Raw genomic sequence first — 19,217 nt, forward strand, 5'->3', positions numbered from 1 at the left:
AAACCATAAAAGTTAAGATGTCATTATAATAGTTAAATAGTTTTCAGAAGACCTGCTTCTGAAATAAATCTAAAAATGCCGCTTGCATAGTAGGACACATCATGTCCTAGAATCTTGGCAAGGATGAACCTGCCATCCTCACCTCGAGCCTCAAACAGATATCTATTTCTTAAGTTATTATAATTAGGGCATTCATTCAACAAATGCCTCACTGTTAAAGGTACTAAACAGTCCTCACAATACGGTTGGTGTTGGCCCTTCAGCAGAAACTTGTGTGTCAACTGTGTGTAACCAATACGGAGATGACAAAGAGTCGTCTCCCATTTTCGGGGTATCATGTTATACCTCCAAGGTGATATGATATTTGTTACTTCCCTCATTTCATTGCCATCTAGACTATCCCAGTGCTGTTACCATTTACTACAAACCAATTTCTTGATGTAAGGTAGGAAATCATTATAGGGAATGGGATACCTCCTTGGTAGCAACTCGGATGCCGCATTCTTCGCCAGTAAATCTACCTTCCCAATCCCAGACACACCTACATGTGCTGGAACCCAACAAAATCGAACTATTATACCTCTCCGTCCAATAATAAAGAGTCATTCTAAAATCTTTAAAACTAGAGGGTTACTAGAATTAAAAACTAAAGCTTGAAGAACACTCCTTGCATCACTAAAAATTGTAAAATTACCCTCCATTTACAAAGCTATTTTCTCAATAGCAGTTAGTATGCCATAGAGTTCGGCAGTAAATATGGAAGCTGTTAGAGGAAGTGAACCTCTACAATTAAAATCATTACTATGTACTCCTAATCAAACGCCAGCATCAGATTTGGAGCCATCAGTATATATAAAAGTCAATCCCCTATGTTCTGCAACATGTTCCATAAAAAGAGACCTGGATTCTACGTAAGTCATATTCTTCTTAACTCCAATAATTTACAAAAAGATACGTCAGGTAATTTCCATGGAGACGTTGATGATACCTTGAATGGAAGCACCTTAATTCTAATTATATCCTGATTGTTTAATAATTATTTCACCCGAAACCCAAAAGATGAGGAGATTTTGGGTGCAACCTAAAGTATGTTGAGTGCCTTACAAGGCTTGCAGTCTGAAAGGCTAGAGAATTAGGGAGTCTTTGCAATCTAAACCAATATCGAATAGTAGAGGACATTCGGTAAAGGTCTAGAGGCAACTCCCCAGCATCAACAAGGAGACTTGGGGTAGGTGAGGTTCTAAACGCTCCTGTGGAATATCTAGTACCAGCATAATGTATAGAATCTAATATTTTTAACCGGCTTGGGGCGGCTGAGGAGTATATTTCGCAACCATAACTAATTTTGGAAAAAAAATCAAGGCCTTGTATAATTTTAAAATAGTATTGCGGTCTGGCCCCCTTGATGTATGGGACAATACTTTTAAAAGATTCAGAGCCTCAAGACATTTAGCTTTTAAAGCTTTTAAGTGAGAAACCCATTTAAGCCTACAATCAAGTATCAACCCTAAAAATTTAGCTTCACTTGCACATGGGATCCATTGACCTTTGATGTATATATCCGGGTCTGGATGTACTCCCCGGATACGACAGAAATGGACAATTGTAGTTTTACTTGTCGAGAACTTGAATCCATTCATATTGGCCCACTGGATAATTTTATCAAGATAGAGTTGTATTTTTCTCTCAACCATTGCCATTCTAGCTCCAGCAAATGATATGGAGAGATTATCCACAAATAGTGTTGCAAGAACATCCCGAGGAATGATTAAGGGTACCCCATTAATTGCTAGTGCAAAAAGGGTTACACTCAGCACACAACCCTGAGGAACTCCTTCCTGGCATTTACTCTCTGATAGTTTCCCCTACTCTCACTTGGAAAACTCTATGTCAAAGAAATGACTGAATAAATAGTGGTAGCTCTCCTCTTAATCCAAACTTATGGACTCTTTTTAAGTATGCCATATCTCCATGTGGTATCATATGCCTTTTCAAGATAAAAAAAAAGACTGTAACATGGTGCTGTTTGGAAGCAAAGGCTTCACAAATGGAGGACTCAAGTCGTATCAGCACATTAGTCGTTGAGTGCATTTTATTCTGAATCCACATTGAATGGGTATAAAATACCCTTCTTTTCAAGGTACCACATCAGTCTTACATTGGCCATCTTCTCCATGATTTTGCACAAACAAGATGTCAATGAAATTGGCCTGTTATTTGTTGCTAAAAACTTGTCCTTACTGGGTTTTAAAAGGGCTAAAATAATGACTAGATCCCAAACATTTGGATAACTATGATCATGCCATATTCTATTAAAAATGCTTAAAATAAATAACTTTGTTTTAAAAGGTACGTATTTAATAATTGCATATGGAATTCAATCGGGTCCAGGGGCTGTATCGTTACACGTAGCAAGAGCAGAATCAAATTCTCTTTCAGTAAAAGGGGAATTGTATGACTTGTGCTTTCTTGTTGCAAAATTTAAAACTTTCTTTTCTTCAATGCTCCTATACTGGTGACCAGGAGCTGCTTCACACTTGCACGATACATTTGAAAAATGGCCAGCCAGGGCATTGCTAACATCGGTTGCTCCAGTCATATTCTGGCCATTTACCTTCAACACTGGTGGTGGGTTTGGGGTGAATTTGCCTGCTATCTTTTTGACTTTCCTCCACACAGACGATGTTGGTGTTCTACTGTTAATGGAGGAAACAAATGACATCCAAGACTGGCGCCTAGCTTCTTTCATGGCACGACGGAACTGTGCTCTACATTTCTTGTATATGACTAAATTCTCCTCAGTATGGCGCATGCGCAATTGAGTTAAAGACTTTCTTGTGGCTCTGTGCAAGGCAGTTAGTTCTGATGACCACCAGGGGACTGGTTGTCGTCTGAATATCCCTGTTGTTTTGGGAATGGAATTGACTCCTGCTGTGTTTAGAGTTCCATTAAGTAAGTCTATGCCATCATCAACACTTTCAAACTGTTCTGCATTTCCTTCAATTTCACTTAACTCTCGAAATCTATCCCAGTCCACCTTATCAAGACTCCATCGAAGCGATCTCTGTAAAGGTGGACCATTGTTGGTGTTTATAATGATTGGTGCATGATCACTAGTATGCCAATCCTCAAATGTTCTCCAATTAAAATCGAGGAGACAGTTAGAGCTTGCAACTGATAGGTCAATGCAGGACAAGGTACCTGTCTGAACATGGAAATGTGTGGGCTCTCCTGTATTGAAGAGTCCGACATCTTCATTCTCCAAAATTGATGATATAATATTACCCCTTGCGTTTGCCAAAACATCACCCCATAAACTGGATGTCTACTATTAAGATCTCCTAGTAAGAGGAAAGGTTGTGGGAGTTGTTTAATCACCTCTACCATATTATCATATGAGATGTTATCATTTGGAGGCAAGTATAGAGAACAGATTGTGTATTTTCTCCCTATATCAGTCTGCACAAACACTGCCTGCAGAGGGGTACAGATAGACAAAGATATTTAGGGAAAATCTAGACGAACGTATATAAGATTTCCCCCATGGCTCCCTGCTCGTTGATCAAATGGTGTCCTACAGCTAACATACTCTCGAGGACAAGGAGTATTAGCATCGAGCTTGCTTTCTTGTAGACATACAGTTATAGGGGAGTACTCACGTATGAGGAGCTTAAGTTGTTCATATTTCACCCTTAAACCCTGGCAATTCCATTGCAGAATGGAGGAAAAAACTATGGTTTATTTTTTGGAAGACACCTTAGATGAAGTCTTCCCATTGGCAATATTTGATCTGACAATATTTCCCGGTGGTACCTCTAGAGAGGATCTTGATATAGTGGGTTTTGTGTTCCTCTTTTTCTTTGTGTCCTTTTGATCTAATTGTTGAGGAGGATGGTGGACCTCAACTTGAATTTCTGATTGGTTCAATTTACCTTCTAGTTGATCAAAAACATCAGCAAACAAGATATCATATTTATTTGAAGCCGTGACTTTAATGTTTCTTATGGTATGAGGCGAAAGAGATGGAGGTCTCACTCTCTTTCGATTAAAAGGTTGTGATCTGTCAGGTTTTTGCACCTTTCCCACTACAGGTTCACCAGGTAAATTGGTTTCAAGTGGAACCTCTGTCAGATCAGGCAAGGACACGGCCTGAGAGAGGTTTGTTCTATTGTTTAGAATCGGAGTAGTTGGCTTTTGAATAACTTTCAGATCTTTAAGTATCTGTTTTGATTTTTCTACAATTTCTGGATATAGATTTTCGATGGGACTTTCAAACTCATTGACTACTTTCATTTGTTTCTTTATCTTAGAAGTAGAGATATAATTCTCGTCTGTGTGGTTTGGCAAGTTTTTCTTCAGAACCATTGAAAAAGGTTGCCCTGGTTTTTCCTGCTTTTCAAGAGCTCTTTTACGAGCCTCTTTAAAAGTAACCCTTTCCATGGTCCTAATGGCCTGAATTTCTTTTTCAAAAATAAACTTAACACAGCTTTTAGATGTAGCTGGGTGTGCTTCCCCACAATGTATGCAATTAGAGTTTTCTATGCATACTCCATGACTACTTTTTCCACAGTTGGCACAAACAGCTGGCTTATTATTTAGATTTTCCTTGCATTTCTGGCTTAAATGGCCATACATTTGGCAATGATAACATCACAGTGGTGAAGGGATGTATGGTTTTACCTTCAAAGATAGCCAACCAGTTTTTATAACATTTGGTAACCTGTATTGATCAAAAGTTATAATCAAAGTAGCAAGAGGAATACGTTGTTCTCCAACTCTCTTTCTCATTCTGACTACTTTTACTACGCCTTGACTTTTCAGTTCATCCTCAATTTCTTTTTCCTCTATGTCCAGCAACTCTGGAGCATATATCACACCTTTACTCTGGTTGAAAGTAGAGTGCGAAACGCATTTGACACTATGACCATCCAATGTTGAGTGTTTTCAATCTTTCGCCTTTTATTGGGAATAGTGCCTCTATCAGGAGACTTCCATTTCCCTGGGGAAGAATTTTTGGCTGCCCTCCACATACAGCAAATACTTCCCTATTAGCTTTAAATACATTTACACGTTCATGTCTTGCATTTTCAAATTCCAAAATAAAAAATTTCTCATAATTCACTACTTCATAATGACCAGGTAATACTTCTACTTTTCTATATTTTTCTGTACTGTCATCATTTCTCTCTCTCTCTTCTTCTCTAGTGTTTCCTTATCATTCTTTATATGGCGTGAGTAAGGTTCCAATGTTACGATATTGGAACCCGAGTTTGAGCTGTCTGTACCGAGGTCCATGTTTGTATTTTCCAGATCGTCAACAGAGGAGTTGGTTTTTTTTGAAAGAGCAAGCCGGGTTATCCACCTCTTATCGGAGGATATCAGTTCTCCTATCTCATGTGGCCCAACACGAGAAGAGGCTTCAGCGGGGACCAGTCCTCTATTAGAGAGGGGCTGCCTCTCTTAACGTGGGCGTACACTGGTCAGTGGGGTGGTTAGCCCCTCCCACCGGCAACTCCAATGCCTGCCGTCACCCATTACCCGCAAATATGGGCGACTTACAACCGGATCACTGGAGCCCGACTCTTGACAGACTTGGTCTGCACCCAATGGGGTCTGCCAGAGGGTGATGGCATCTAAATTGACACAAGTTGAGCTGGAATGGAGTCCATCCCACACTGTGCCAAATCCAAAGAAGCAGCCAAAGCATATTCAAACAAGCCAAAGTCGTCAACAATATCAAGCCCAAAAGGAAGAGAGGGAAGAAAAAAAGAAATAACCAAAAGGAAAAGAGAAAGTGCTGACTGATTTAGTTGGATCAACAGTTGGGCACCGAGGTCCAGTGGGAAAGTAGTTCCCTCTGTTCATTAGAGTCCACCAGCTAATCCCTAAGCCCCCCAACCTCATCAAGGCTTCAGCATCTGGGGGGAACTGAGGTGGTGTGCGCATGTATTGAGGATGGATGGGGGGAGGGAGTGAGGAAGGCTTGGGGAACCTGTTAAGGGGAGAAGATCGAGAGGAAGGCAGAAAATTAGACAGCAAGATATGGTGAAGGATGATATGGAGAGAAGGGGGTATGGTGGAAGATGATGCCTTTAATAAAAGGCATTGGAGAGGGCGCATTAGGCAGTGAACCCCTTAATGTAGGGATAAGTGGGAAAGAAGAGAATACAGATGTCTACAGTGATGAGATTATGACAGGTGAAACCATAGTAGGAAATTGGGGCACATCCCATGGATGCGTAGAAATACACCAGCCCCAATGTTAGAGCATCAGGTAATTACAAAAGATTTGATCCGATCATCTAGATACCAGTGCACCACTCCCTCTTTGCCATAATCTGGGATATCTGCCATTGGGGTTTCCTCAAGCACCCTGACAACGGATGTATCCACCGGCAGGGTATCACAGAGCATCACACTCGCATCAGTAAAACCAAAAAAAAAAAAACATCTGTGATAAGTATAATAAATGAAGGATGTAACTATCCAGTCTTAATTGATACAGGATCATCAGTATCTATCATATTTTGCAATTCCTTCTGTGATTCACTAAATAGAACTATGTCAACTGCAAATCTTAAGTTGTTAAGGTATTCCCACTAATGTTAGTTACTACATTTTTCCAATATAAATTCTTAAAAATCTCTTCTAGGCATGCAATGAATAATTTATGGATGGGGTCTTCCTGTCTAACTCCTTTCTCAATCAGAATTTTCTCACCGTCTTTATGTAATTTTAAGCTTGCTGTACCTCACAAACCACCCATTAAAATACTACTACTAGAGAATTATTGGGTCATTTGACTGCCCGGATGGTACTACATTGAATCCACCTCTCTGGTTATGGCTCATTTCCCTTGGCTTATAAATACCAGTACACTAAATAGTCTGGCATATTCTCACCCCATTCTCCTCTATCCTCATACAATTGACAATACTGAAATTACCAAACGATTTTCTTCACTCAAGAGATTAATCACTGCACTATAATTGTTCATTGGCTACTTTTCTTTTGGTAAAGGTAGGAGGACTCTTTAGTTATGGTAAGCAACTTTTCTAGGAGAACACTACAAAATTAAACCATTGTTCCTTAGTCTTGGGTAGTGCCATAGCCTCTTTACCATGGTCTTTCACTGTCTTGGATTAGAGTTCTCTTCCTTTAGAGTACAGTCGGGCACACTTTTTTTATCTTATTTCCTTCTCTTTTTTTTTTTGAAGTTCTTATAGTTTATATATGAAAGATCTATTTTAAAGTTGTTTCTGCTCTTAATATATTTCATATTGTTCATTAATTCTTTTGTGGTTTATTTATTTCCTTATTTCTTTTCCTCACTGGGCTATTTTTCCCAGCTGGAGCCTTTAGGCTTATAGTATCCTCCTTTTCCGACTAGGATTGTAGCTTAGCAAGTAGTAACGATGAGGATGATGATGATGATGATAATAATATGATCAGTTGTGTAATACCCACTGCCTGCTCCAGCTGCCTTTCTATTTGAACTTAAAGGATTTTTGTAAATGTTTTATATAATAGAGTAAACTTATTGAGCAGTAATTTTTTAGGTCTTTTGGGTCTCCCTTTTTGTGAATTAATATGACAAAACTTTTTGCAACCTATAGGTATAGGGCTTTCTTACAAATTTTTTTATTATTATTATTATTATTACTAGCTAAAGCTACAACACTAGTTGAAAAAGCAGTAAGCTATAAGCCCAATGGGTCTAACAGAAAAAATATCCCAGTCAGGAAAGGAAATTAGGAAACAGATAGAATAGTGTGCCTGAGTATACCCTCAAGCAAGAGAACTCTAATCAAAGACAGTGGAAGACCATAGTACACAGGCTATGGCCCTATTCTAGACTAAAGAACGATGGTTTGATATTGGAGTGTGTATCTCTTAGAAAAGCTGCTCACCATAGTTAAGGTCTCTCTTCTAACCTTACCAAGAGGAATGTAGCCACAAAAAATTACAGTGCAGTAGTTAACCCCGTGACTGAAGAAGAATTTTTTGGTTATCTTAATGTTAACAGGTGTATAAGGAAAGAGGAGAGTATGTAGAGAATAGGCCAGACTATTCGGTGTATGTGTAAGCAGGAGATAAATGAGCCGTAACCAGAAAGGGATCCAATGTAGTACTATCTTGCCTGTCAAAGGACCCAATAACTCGCTAGCTGTTGTATCTCAACGGGAGCTGGTGCCTTATCATTCTTCCCCTGCTCCTTTGTCTATTTTCATGCCTTTTAATGCTGTCCTTACTTTTTTGTACTGTTACTTTTGGTAATGGCTATCTTTGGTGCCGGCTATCTTTATGTGTTACAGTTGTCAATTACATCAATTCATTAAATCACAGAATGTTCAAGTTATTTTGTAAAATGTTTCTCTTCCACACTGAAATGTGGTGACTCTCATTGAAAAACACAGGCATGAATTACAGAGCTTATTGATTAGATTGCAACATCTCTCCAAGAGTATTGGAGTAATTTAGTTAACAATTTTGAGGACGAAATTTTCATCCTCTCACTCTCCTACCAGGCATGAATTTTCAGTCACCTGAATCAGCTAAGCTTGTCCATGCAAGGTGTGTTTGCTAATAATATTGATTGTGCAGAGAAGGCAGAAGCTTTTAAGAAGAAATTGTCAGTGTAGAAGTGTCCAATCTAGAGGGAATAAGTGGCTGAAAAACTGGGAGACAAGGCAACCAAGCCAATGCTTATAGAAAATATTTTTGTTTATCTCTTGCTCCTAAAGACCATTATGGCACAATACTCTCCCATGGATTATATATTTAAAAATGGATGCAACAGCCCTTTTTGGCACACAATGAAGATAATTATAATCTAAAAGAGGAGCTAATTGATCTGTATAATCTAAAAGCAGAGCTAATTGATCTGAAGGTGTACCAAGGCTGTCAGACAAAAATTAAACACACAACCTTTCACTATCTTCCACAAATGGAATGTCACAATAATTGTCGATGATATAATTACACCTACCATGCTTGTGATGCACATATGTTATCTGTGTGAAATTTGAAAGCAGATCACAGAAGTCAGCTAGTCCAGTTAGAAGCATTCTGAGAACTGCTACCATTACACCAATTAGTAAGACTGTGATGATAGGAGTAATCATTAAATGTCAGTCTTTCTTCAAGCTCAGGGATAAGTTGGCTCTTTTCAGTTTTAGTCATGAATCCCTTGCCATCAAACATCATTGGTGAGGGAACATCATCACAAGTAAGAGAATCCTCCGTAGTGAGACCTCAGCTCAAGCAACTTCAATAGACTTTTCAGTCATGTTTATATTTCTGATCACATTTTTTGTTGTCCTTTTTAACTTGTTTCTGATGGTGATTATTGTTTTGAGGTTTAGTCTTTGAATAGCGTCACCGAGTTTCAAGGTTCTGTTAATAATGCTTAATCTGTATACTGGAGCATACGAAGTGACAGGATATAACAATATTGGTAGGGATGCAAATTGCTTCACTATAACATTTTCTTCCATTCAGATGAAATTAGAAGCACTCCAAGATGGTATGGATTGTGGTGTAGGATACATAACCTCATTGCTAGTATTATGCCAAGCAACTGATCATGCTATGTCAGTGAGCCTCTTTTTTATTCGATTCATCAAAAATGTAAAGTTCATCACTGCCTTTGCAAGAAGTCGGGAGGTCAGGATTTTTCAATGGCAACTTAAACTCTTAGAAGTATCTAGCAGGACTTTAACCTCCTTGAAAGCCACTTGACCATGTTCAACTGAGGTACTAATCAGTCAGGTTTGAATCTCGGAATCCTTGGCTTATCATGGATCAAAACACAGACTAGGTCATACTCAAAAGTATTTGAGCCTTCATGATCTCAGTTGTCAAATCCTGCTGATGTAAATTCTCCAAGATCAAAATAGGCTGGCAGTGCAACACTCTTGGCTATTCTGTAGCGCTGTGTAGGATGCAATGTCATACTGATACAGTGGCAGGTCACTGTGGCTAAGTGACAGTCCCTGGTGATTGAAGATAGTTATAAATATCTTCTCACCATACCCAAGACTGTGAACACCTTCAACATTCATTATATGCTAAAATATTCTTTTTCTGTCATCATGATACACACAAAACATGATATGAAAGAGTGCTTTGATCTTTATGCAGCGTTGAGCAGTAAGTCTAGCATCGATTGTTTGTTCATAATTACTGTTATCAGTTTCATCTGTATCATCTGCCTCCTCCTCAGTTGAATCTTAACTTGAAGGATCTACCCCAGACATTACTGCTTCAGCATCCTTTTAGTATGAATCAAAATTAGAATTGTAAAAATATCCAGACACTTGAGAACTGGTTCAGGTATTTTCATATTAGAACATGTAAGTTTGAGATCCTTTGGATCTACAAATCGATCATCCAAGTCAAAGTTATGACTTTCTAAATTCTCCCATAAGACACTGGTACATACTTCTACTGAATTTAAGGACTGAGTACTCTTCACCATGACATTTGTTCTTACACATGGCACACTGTATACAATAAGTGACTTATATACATTATCAGGGTATGGAAAGTTAATGCCTCTACCAAACTGTTTCAACAAAAATATCTATACATCTTGATTTCGAAATTTATGTTGATCATTAACTAATATATTCCTTTTGTCTCTTAACACAAAAAGTTTATAGCCATTGCTATTTTTCAGTCATTCTTCCAACTCCGACAAAATGTCATTTCGTGCATGCTGCTTATGTTTTGGCTCTGGTTGTTTACCAGAAGAATAGTTAACTATCTAGTTTGAAGGTATTTTATAGTGCATTGTTTGTAATAATACAATTCAGATCCAAAACCTGTATGTGATATGGAGATAATAAACTCAACTGAAGACCTCATCCTGGAAGAAGTTTGCTACCTCAGAAAATGAAATGGCACAATTCGACTCTGATATTCTACACTTTATGGCATTATCTTTTTATGACTTCTTGTCACACATAATACAGTTCACAATCAGTTGATCCATAGGATTTGGAGGTGAACGTATGGCTCAGTGAAAACGAGTAGCAAACCCATGTGGACTTTCAGATTTTCTTGAATGCTGTTATTTTCTCTGACTTTTGGAGGCAGATTGGAATTGGTGCACTTGGAAGTCATCACTTTTAGCTGCTTAGTTACACAGGCATTTTTAATTTCAATGGCATCTCTAATTCGTTTGCATCGTTTTGCTGTACTTGGTAGCCTTTCGTGTGATGTGTGTTGACATATGCATTTTTTAGTCAATGTCACACAGTCCAGACGCTGCCAGTGATACAGATTCCATTTCTGTTGATGATGAATAGTCTTTAGATTTCACCTAAAAAGATAATTCGGCTAATTCAAGCTGAAACACAAATTGGGTGTCTTAATCCATGATTACATGGTCGAAGATTATGAAATTGAATTTGATATGAATAGGCTCATTTCAATGTCATAATTTGAATAGGCTAATTTCAATTAAATACTTATGTAGATATACATTCCAATATATCTTGGTAGCTTTTCCTCTGATGACTGTTGACATTTCATGCAATTTTAGGGGTCAATGTTACAAAATTTGGATGCTTCCAATGGCATAATTTCCTTTCTGTTGAGGATCAATAGCCTCTTTCAAATTTTATCTGAAAAGCTAAAAGGAATGTGATGGGTTGGAGCTATCTCAGATTCACAAAAAGATTCTTGGTAAACAATTTTTATAAAATTTTTAACATGATTTATATATATGTATATATATGTATATATATATATATATATATATATATATATATGTGTGTGTGTGTGTGTATGACATTGAAACCAACTTATTAGGATGAAATGTAATCATAACATACTCTTTGAGTATGAAAATGGGCGTGTAGACACCAACTTGTTGCGTTTCAGCATGAATTGGCCGAGTTTTTTGGGATAATACTGTTTTTGTACTTAACGTTTTTTGGGGAAGGGGGGTACGCAAATATCTTCATAGAGGTATAATATAATGCAATACTTGACCGCAATACTTGACCACAAGTGAACCTGTCACCCAAACTTTTTTAAAAGGCCTTGATATGTAGAACATGAAAATCGTAGGTTAACCTGTACTTTAGAGGACACATAATGCCTGCCCCCTCCTCCCCCGCCCAACTCCTTGAGTTTAATATGTATGATTGATCACTCAGCAGTTCATATTTGAGTTTATCCATGCTAGTTTCTTTTTCTCGGATTTTCTTATTTATTCTATGAGCAATAATGTTCCTTTGTTTGAGGTTTAAGAAATCAACAAAATAAAATCTAATAATAAAAAATACAATACACTTTCTTCTTTCCTTGTAATAAAATATACCTGAGGGACGGGGTAGACTGGTTTGACCCAAGTGCGGGGGGTGGAGGGTGGGAAAGGGTCAGAAAAGGTTGTGAAACACTGCACAACTGCTTTTTCCCTTACAAAACCGACCGTGACAGGACTCGAACCTGCAATCTTCGGATCCGAAGTCCGACGCCTTATCCATTAGGCCACACGGTCTGCTACCAAACAGAGGGGACTCTGAAAAATAAAAATAATCCATCCTCAGGAATGAGGGGAGACTACGCTGGGAGGGAAAGTTTCCCGGAATTTAAACCAACGAATGTAATAAAGTTGATGTTCCTTCTTGAAAAAATAAAAAATAAATGCACGCTAGCGACATGGAATTGGAACTTAAAGATTAACGTAAAAGGACTAGTCTGAGAGAGCACATCTAAGAGTGAAGTTTACAGTAATATATAAAGTAGCCTGACTTGTCCATTTTTGGCCAAATTTGTTATATGTAGGGACAGACGTAAGAATAACCCTTTTATATAAAATAACCATGGCAATAGAAAATTTTTTTATTCAAATATGAATACAAACAGGATCTCTCTCTCTCTCTCTCTCTCTCTCTCTCTCTCTCTCTCTCTCCGAGTATGTATATGTATATATATATATATATATATATATATATATATATATATATATACATATATATACATATACATATATATATACATATATATATACATATACATATATATACATATATATATACATATATATATACATATACATATATACATACATATATATATGTATATATATACATATAAACATACATATATACATATACATATATATATACATATATACATACATATATACATACACACACACACACATATATATATATATATATATATATATATATATATATATATATAGATAGATAGATAGATATACAGATAGGTAGATAGATAGATAGATGTGTGGTCTTGTGTGTGAAGGAGCAATGACGTGCGATAAGAATATCACTCATAAATGGGGTTCGAAGTAATTGATGATGCTGTAATTATAGGGAATAGTGAAGAGATGCCACAGATACTAGCAAGAGTTAAAAAAAAAAAAATACCACAGAAACTTGAAGAAAATTTTAACAAGATTAAGATAATGAAGGTAAAAGTAAACCAAGGAGAAGAAACAATGGATGTCATTATGCACGGTGGAAGTGGATGCTGCTGAATCGTATAGGCTATTTGAGAATTAATTAATAATGGTAATAGGAGAGAAAAGTCGATTCATAGCATAAGAGAAAAGAGAAAGGTCGCTGGATAAGGATGTCAAGATGTGAATGGAGGACGAAACTGTAGAACCATCCTTAAAATTGGAATAGAAGGGAAAAATGGATCCTAACCAAATATAAAATGAAAGCATTGACGCCTCTGAGCTGTTAACACATGATGAAAAATGCAGGGATGAGTGTAACTGGAAAAAAAGATTAGTTTGCTGAGGAGGCGGAAAGGAATTGTAGGTGGTTCAATAATAATACTGTAATGTGGTAAACTGGAGGATTATAAGCTAGCTTAAAGTGCGAATAATTCAGAAGTGTCGAGGTGCAGGAGGAAATGATGACGAATAATACATGGAGAGATGGTGTGGAAGACCTATTTGAAAAAAATCGTCCTAATATCTAAGAAACAACATTGTGGAAGAAGTTGATTTTCGCACAAGAAAAATACCTCTATTGTGATAGCAAAGAAAGCTGTTGAAAATGCAGTACTACTATCTACTGAACATTGATCAAGTATTGACTATTGTTTGAATCATGTTAGACTACGAAGTACTACGATGTATGGGCAAACAAAGTCACATTAATATCTGTAATCGTTTGATGTGCTGACAAGGACAAATGTTTGAGTTGTGTGTTTGATTAAATAAATTGTTGAATTTAGCTCGTGAAATGAGGATATAAGTGTAAAGTTATGTATACTGTAGACTTGGCATATCAATATTGCATAAAATTGAAACTGTTATTCACTGCAAAAGGACGAGTTTTGATATAATCATTTCGTTTACTCAATCATAAATACGATCTAATATATATATATATATATATATATATATATATATATATATATATATATGTATGTATGTATATACATATATATATATATATATATATATATATATATATATATATATATATTGATATATGGTATGTTGCTAATACAATGAATCATGTTTAGCTATAATACACTTATGTAATGGAAGTTTATAACGCAAATAAAGTATATCATAATGTTTAACTGTAATACACCTGTGTAATGAAATTTATAACAACAGCATCGGCAATTATAAAAATAGTTTCATTTTTTTAGTACGGATTGCTCGATTACTCTGGTCATCATATTTGAATCAAAGGAAGATGTTAAGTCCCATTCCAATAAATCGCTCGGATAAACCTTGTTAAAACTAACGCTATCTCCATACTGTAAAAATAGTAATGGTCGGAGAATTTGACAGTAATGTATTTTGCGGTACATTTCAGGACAGGAAAATCAAGTGAAAGAAAAATCGAGTACTACTTACTATACATGGTTATGTTCACAATAAAAAAGCTTCACAATGTATTTCCTTATGTAAATGCTTGGCTTTCCCTTGTTTATTACTTTGCATTGTGGCATTTGGAATCTATTTATTGTTTTTTTTTTATTTCTTTTTATTTCGGAGTCTAACACAGGTGAAAAATCAATACAAATCATAGTAAGGCAAGAAAACCATAATGTCTTTATTCGGTGATAAGCAGACGATGGTCAAATAATTTTGATTCCCCCCACAAAAAAAAAATGAATTTCTTCTACGAACATTAGAAATAGGAAGAACAAAAAAAGAAAAGCAAAAATATATAGGACTGGAGAAGAGAAGTTTCCATTTCGTATTGTTTAACATCAATGTATACAAGAATATGATGAACAATGATAAACCAGGAGTTGAAGAAGAAAATGTACCTGGTAACTGTTTACAAATACATAAATGTTTCAATTGTCAGTGGCTGAATTGTAACCAGATGACAGTCACGCAAGATGGTGGTTGACCTAACATAATTGTCCACGAGAAATTAGTGGATCCATCTAAGTACACTAATGAACAGAAATATTATTGAACTGCAGACAGTTCAACAAGAAGGAGTAGTAATTTTTCTTTAATTTACGTGTTCTCGTTGTTTCTACCTTCTTTCATACTATTATACTTTTCCATTCCTTTAATTACACATTTCCTTATTCAAAACTTGCGTATCCTTGGTAAGTCATGAAAATTCGTTAGGTTTTAAGCAGTTCAAGGCAAATCAAAAAGAACTAGGAGACATACAGCCTAGTTTTATTTGTATACTAGAGATATCTGCATGTTGCCTTCAGATTTATTCCTTCTTGGTTCCCTTTTTGACCCAGATGAATAATATCTGGGTATACGCCATACAATATTCGGAAAAACTTTCTCCCTTTACTTCTCTCCCCTTAAGTTATCTTATGGAAAGAAGGCAAGAAAGCCATGGGCCTTGTTTGGTATTCAACTCCTACCCTCTTATTGTTCCTTTGACTGTTATTTAATATAATTAAATTGTCACATAAAACTGAATGTAACCTGCTTACGTCATTTCAATGTATTGCACATTCATTAAAAGCTGGAATTGTACATAATAAAAGTTTTATGCTTATAATTAATCTCCTATTAAACGCCACATTCACATTGATTTCCCACTCCATTGAGGATTTCTATGCACAGGAAAAATCCAGAATTCTAAAGTTAACTTTACTCAAATTGCTATGAAAACTACAAATACCTTAATCAATTTTTGATAAGTGTAAACATCTACAGAAAGAAACACTAATAACAACAGAATCCAGTTTGCGAAACAAGTGTTCCACCTCTGTTAAGGCGTATGGATTGTGTAAGTATTTGGACTGATTTACATGTATTCATTTTGAAGCTTACTTTGTCATATCTTGTTCTCAGTGCAAAAACTGCTTGCCACTTGAATATTGAAGAAAGAGATCCAACTTATAACATTGATTAAGTTTGAGCTTATTATTCGAATCTTTATGTATTGTATATTATCATATAAACTTTCAGTCACCGAGGCACACAAGAAAAGTCTCTACTTGTATGTAAATTCAGTCTTAGTTATTGCGACTGTTGATATACGAGTTTATTCTGATAATCATTAAGGAGCAAAGGCACGCGAATCTGTATGTTATGAGAAGGAACCACTCGTCCACAAGCTATTATCAAATAAGCTGACAGATGTACGAGTGGGCTGTTAAGTTATGACAGAGATGCGAGAGGAATGCAACTAACTTTTATTTCAATATATAACGAGTTTACTGTATATTCAAGAGGTTCCGAGCAAGAATGTCACAAAATTTCATACAGACTTATGCATGTGAAGGCAAGCTTAAACAGGTTCAGTTATCAGTAGGGGAGAGAGCGAGATATACAAAAGAAAAAAAAACACCGTTACAGTGTACGTGCGGTACACGTATGAAAAAAGTAGCGAATACGGTACGAGAACCAGAAAATATCAAGTGTGATAAACTTCAAACAGGGAAAGTAAATATAGTGACACGTTACGAACTAATTGGGTGAACTTTAAGAACAAGGATCTACCCAAGATAGCTAAGACTAACCAAACAAGATTTACAGGTTTACATCACCAATTGTGAAACATTAAGTCCTGCGTAAGGGTAACATACACAAGAAAACCATGGTAAGTCGTTAGGGCCTCGGTTTCTATTGACTACAGATTCAACCCCTTGACATGGCTGATGGAAGCTTCGACTGACGATCTGGCACTGGAAACCTAGGGTTATTCATTGTTTGTTGGAAACGACCAGCAGTAACTTATTAATTAACTGCTAGTCATCCGGAAATAGAAAAAAATGTTTAGACAAACAAATTTTAATATCAAAATGTCCCAAAACCCAATCGACATCAACTTCATCATTTAAGATTTCAATGGAACATGTAACGTACATCGTTGGGAGAGTTAATCAACACGTTTTCCAAGGCAAGGGAAACGCCAATAAGATCAAATACAGGCTCTTCGAACATTCCACACATTGTTTACTGCACTTCTTCCCCCAAGTCTCAGAGGGAATTTCTCCTGTCACCGAATGAGAATGAGCTTATGTTATCTACAGAGTGCTTAAATTTCTGTATGGCCAAAGGAACATTCATTTCGTTGTCTTGTAGACATGTACGAACTACAGGGGTGAACAGATTCACGTGGTACCATTACATTGGTATGAGTACCCAGACTTGGTAGTCAAATATGTTGATAATCTCTTCAAACATTTTAATTATTTTCCCAACAATTAGTTCAGAATATAGCAGTGTACGCTATGCTAGCCCTTTTACCATGGTATATGAAAGCAATCTATTTCACATTTACTTCCCATCGTAATAAAATCCATCCGTTTGAGGTACAGTTTCAGATTCCCTCCTCTTAAAAAATTGCATATTATCTTCGACTGCTAGCTCCAGAAATTCTAGTACTGTTTCTCCGAAGTTTTTCTCAATTACACCATTTCTTCCAAACCTATTTCCAAAACCTAATAAGTTTACTCCAACACACTAATTTCGTGTCTCTTCTGACTGGTAGCCTATGCCCCTCTTTAATGTCTGACAACCTTTCCCTTGCATCTCGTTTTTCCTTTTATGTCTCCTTATTCTGTGAGTTGTATCCTGATATAAGTTAATAGCATTCTTCATAAAGAACTTTATAATCTTCACTGATCTTTCAATCATTCATATCACTTTTACAGCATCATTCGGCCATTTCATCCTCAGTGTCAAATCCATTAAGTTTTGTCTTGGCTTCAACTCATCCCATGCAAAAGTATTTTCCATTGCAGTCATTGTTATTTTGACAAACAAACAAAATGAAATATGAATAGGTGAAATCAATGTAACTTAGACAGGATAAAAAATGGCATAAATACTACTACCAGTTACAATACGCATCATGAGTAACAAAGCACAGAAAACATGAATACAGCAGAAGAACTAGATAAGAATGACTCCCCATTCCGCTCCTTTAATCGGATGGCTGAGAAGCAGAAGTGAATAAAATATGTTAGAAAATTTTAATATTATAACAATGTGTCGAAGATATAAATGAAATAAATGTGAATGTTTTCGAGACTATCTTTTAGAGATAAAAACTATGTCTGGAGCTTCAGACACGAATTGTTGATTATTAGGTACAAAATCACATGCGGAATCTCCTACTTAGGCAGCAAACGACGACACATATCGTAAAACCAGAGAGAGAGAGAGAGAGAGAGAGAGAGAGAGAGAGAGAGAGAGAGAGAGAGAGAGAGATAATTGTTTTCACATTGAGCCCTTCTGAAGGGAGAGGAAGCTGAAGTTCAGCCCTCTGATTTCTCAGTAAGTCCTCTGGGGTGTTAATGCTAGCCCCACAACCAAAGTAAGTTGGCCCCTTTTTCCAATAGAAGAAATTTGGCTGAGAAAGTCCACTATGGGCGATTCCAGAAATAAGCACAAAACCGCATCCATTTATATTATTGGATTTACAATTATATATATATATATATATATATATATATATATATATATATATATATATATATATCTATATATATATATATATATATATATATATGGTTGGCCAGAGCACCAACCACTCGTTGAGATACTACCGCTAGAAAGTAATTGGGTCCTTCGATTGGCCAGACAGTACTACATTGAATCCCTCTCTCTAGTTACGGCTCATTTTCCCTTTACCTACATATACGCCAAATACTCTGGCCTATTCTTTCTACTTGCACCTATCTCCTCATACACCTAACAACACTGAGATTACCAAACAATTATTCTTCGCTCACGGGGTTAACTACTGTACAATAATTCTTCAGTGGCT

General features: G+C 36.4%; 1 non-coding gene across 1 annotated transcript; it reads right to left on the minus strand.

Moving 5' to 3' along the window:
• Positions 1-12,438: 12,438 nt before the first annotated feature.
• Positions 12,439-12,511, minus strand: TRNAR-UCG (transfer RNA arginine (anticodon UCG)). Its single transcript has one exon. It is a non-coding gene; the product is annotated as a tRNA-Arg (tRNA).
• Positions 12,512-19,217: the final 6,706 nt, after the last annotated feature.

The sequence above is a fragment of the Palaemon carinicauda genome, chromosome 1 (assembly GCF_036898095.1).
Source record: "Palaemon carinicauda isolate YSFRI2023 chromosome 1, ASM3689809v2, whole genome shotgun sequence".
Lineage (NCBI taxonomy): Eukaryota > Metazoa > Arthropoda > Malacostraca > Decapoda > Palaemonidae > Palaemon > Palaemon carinicauda.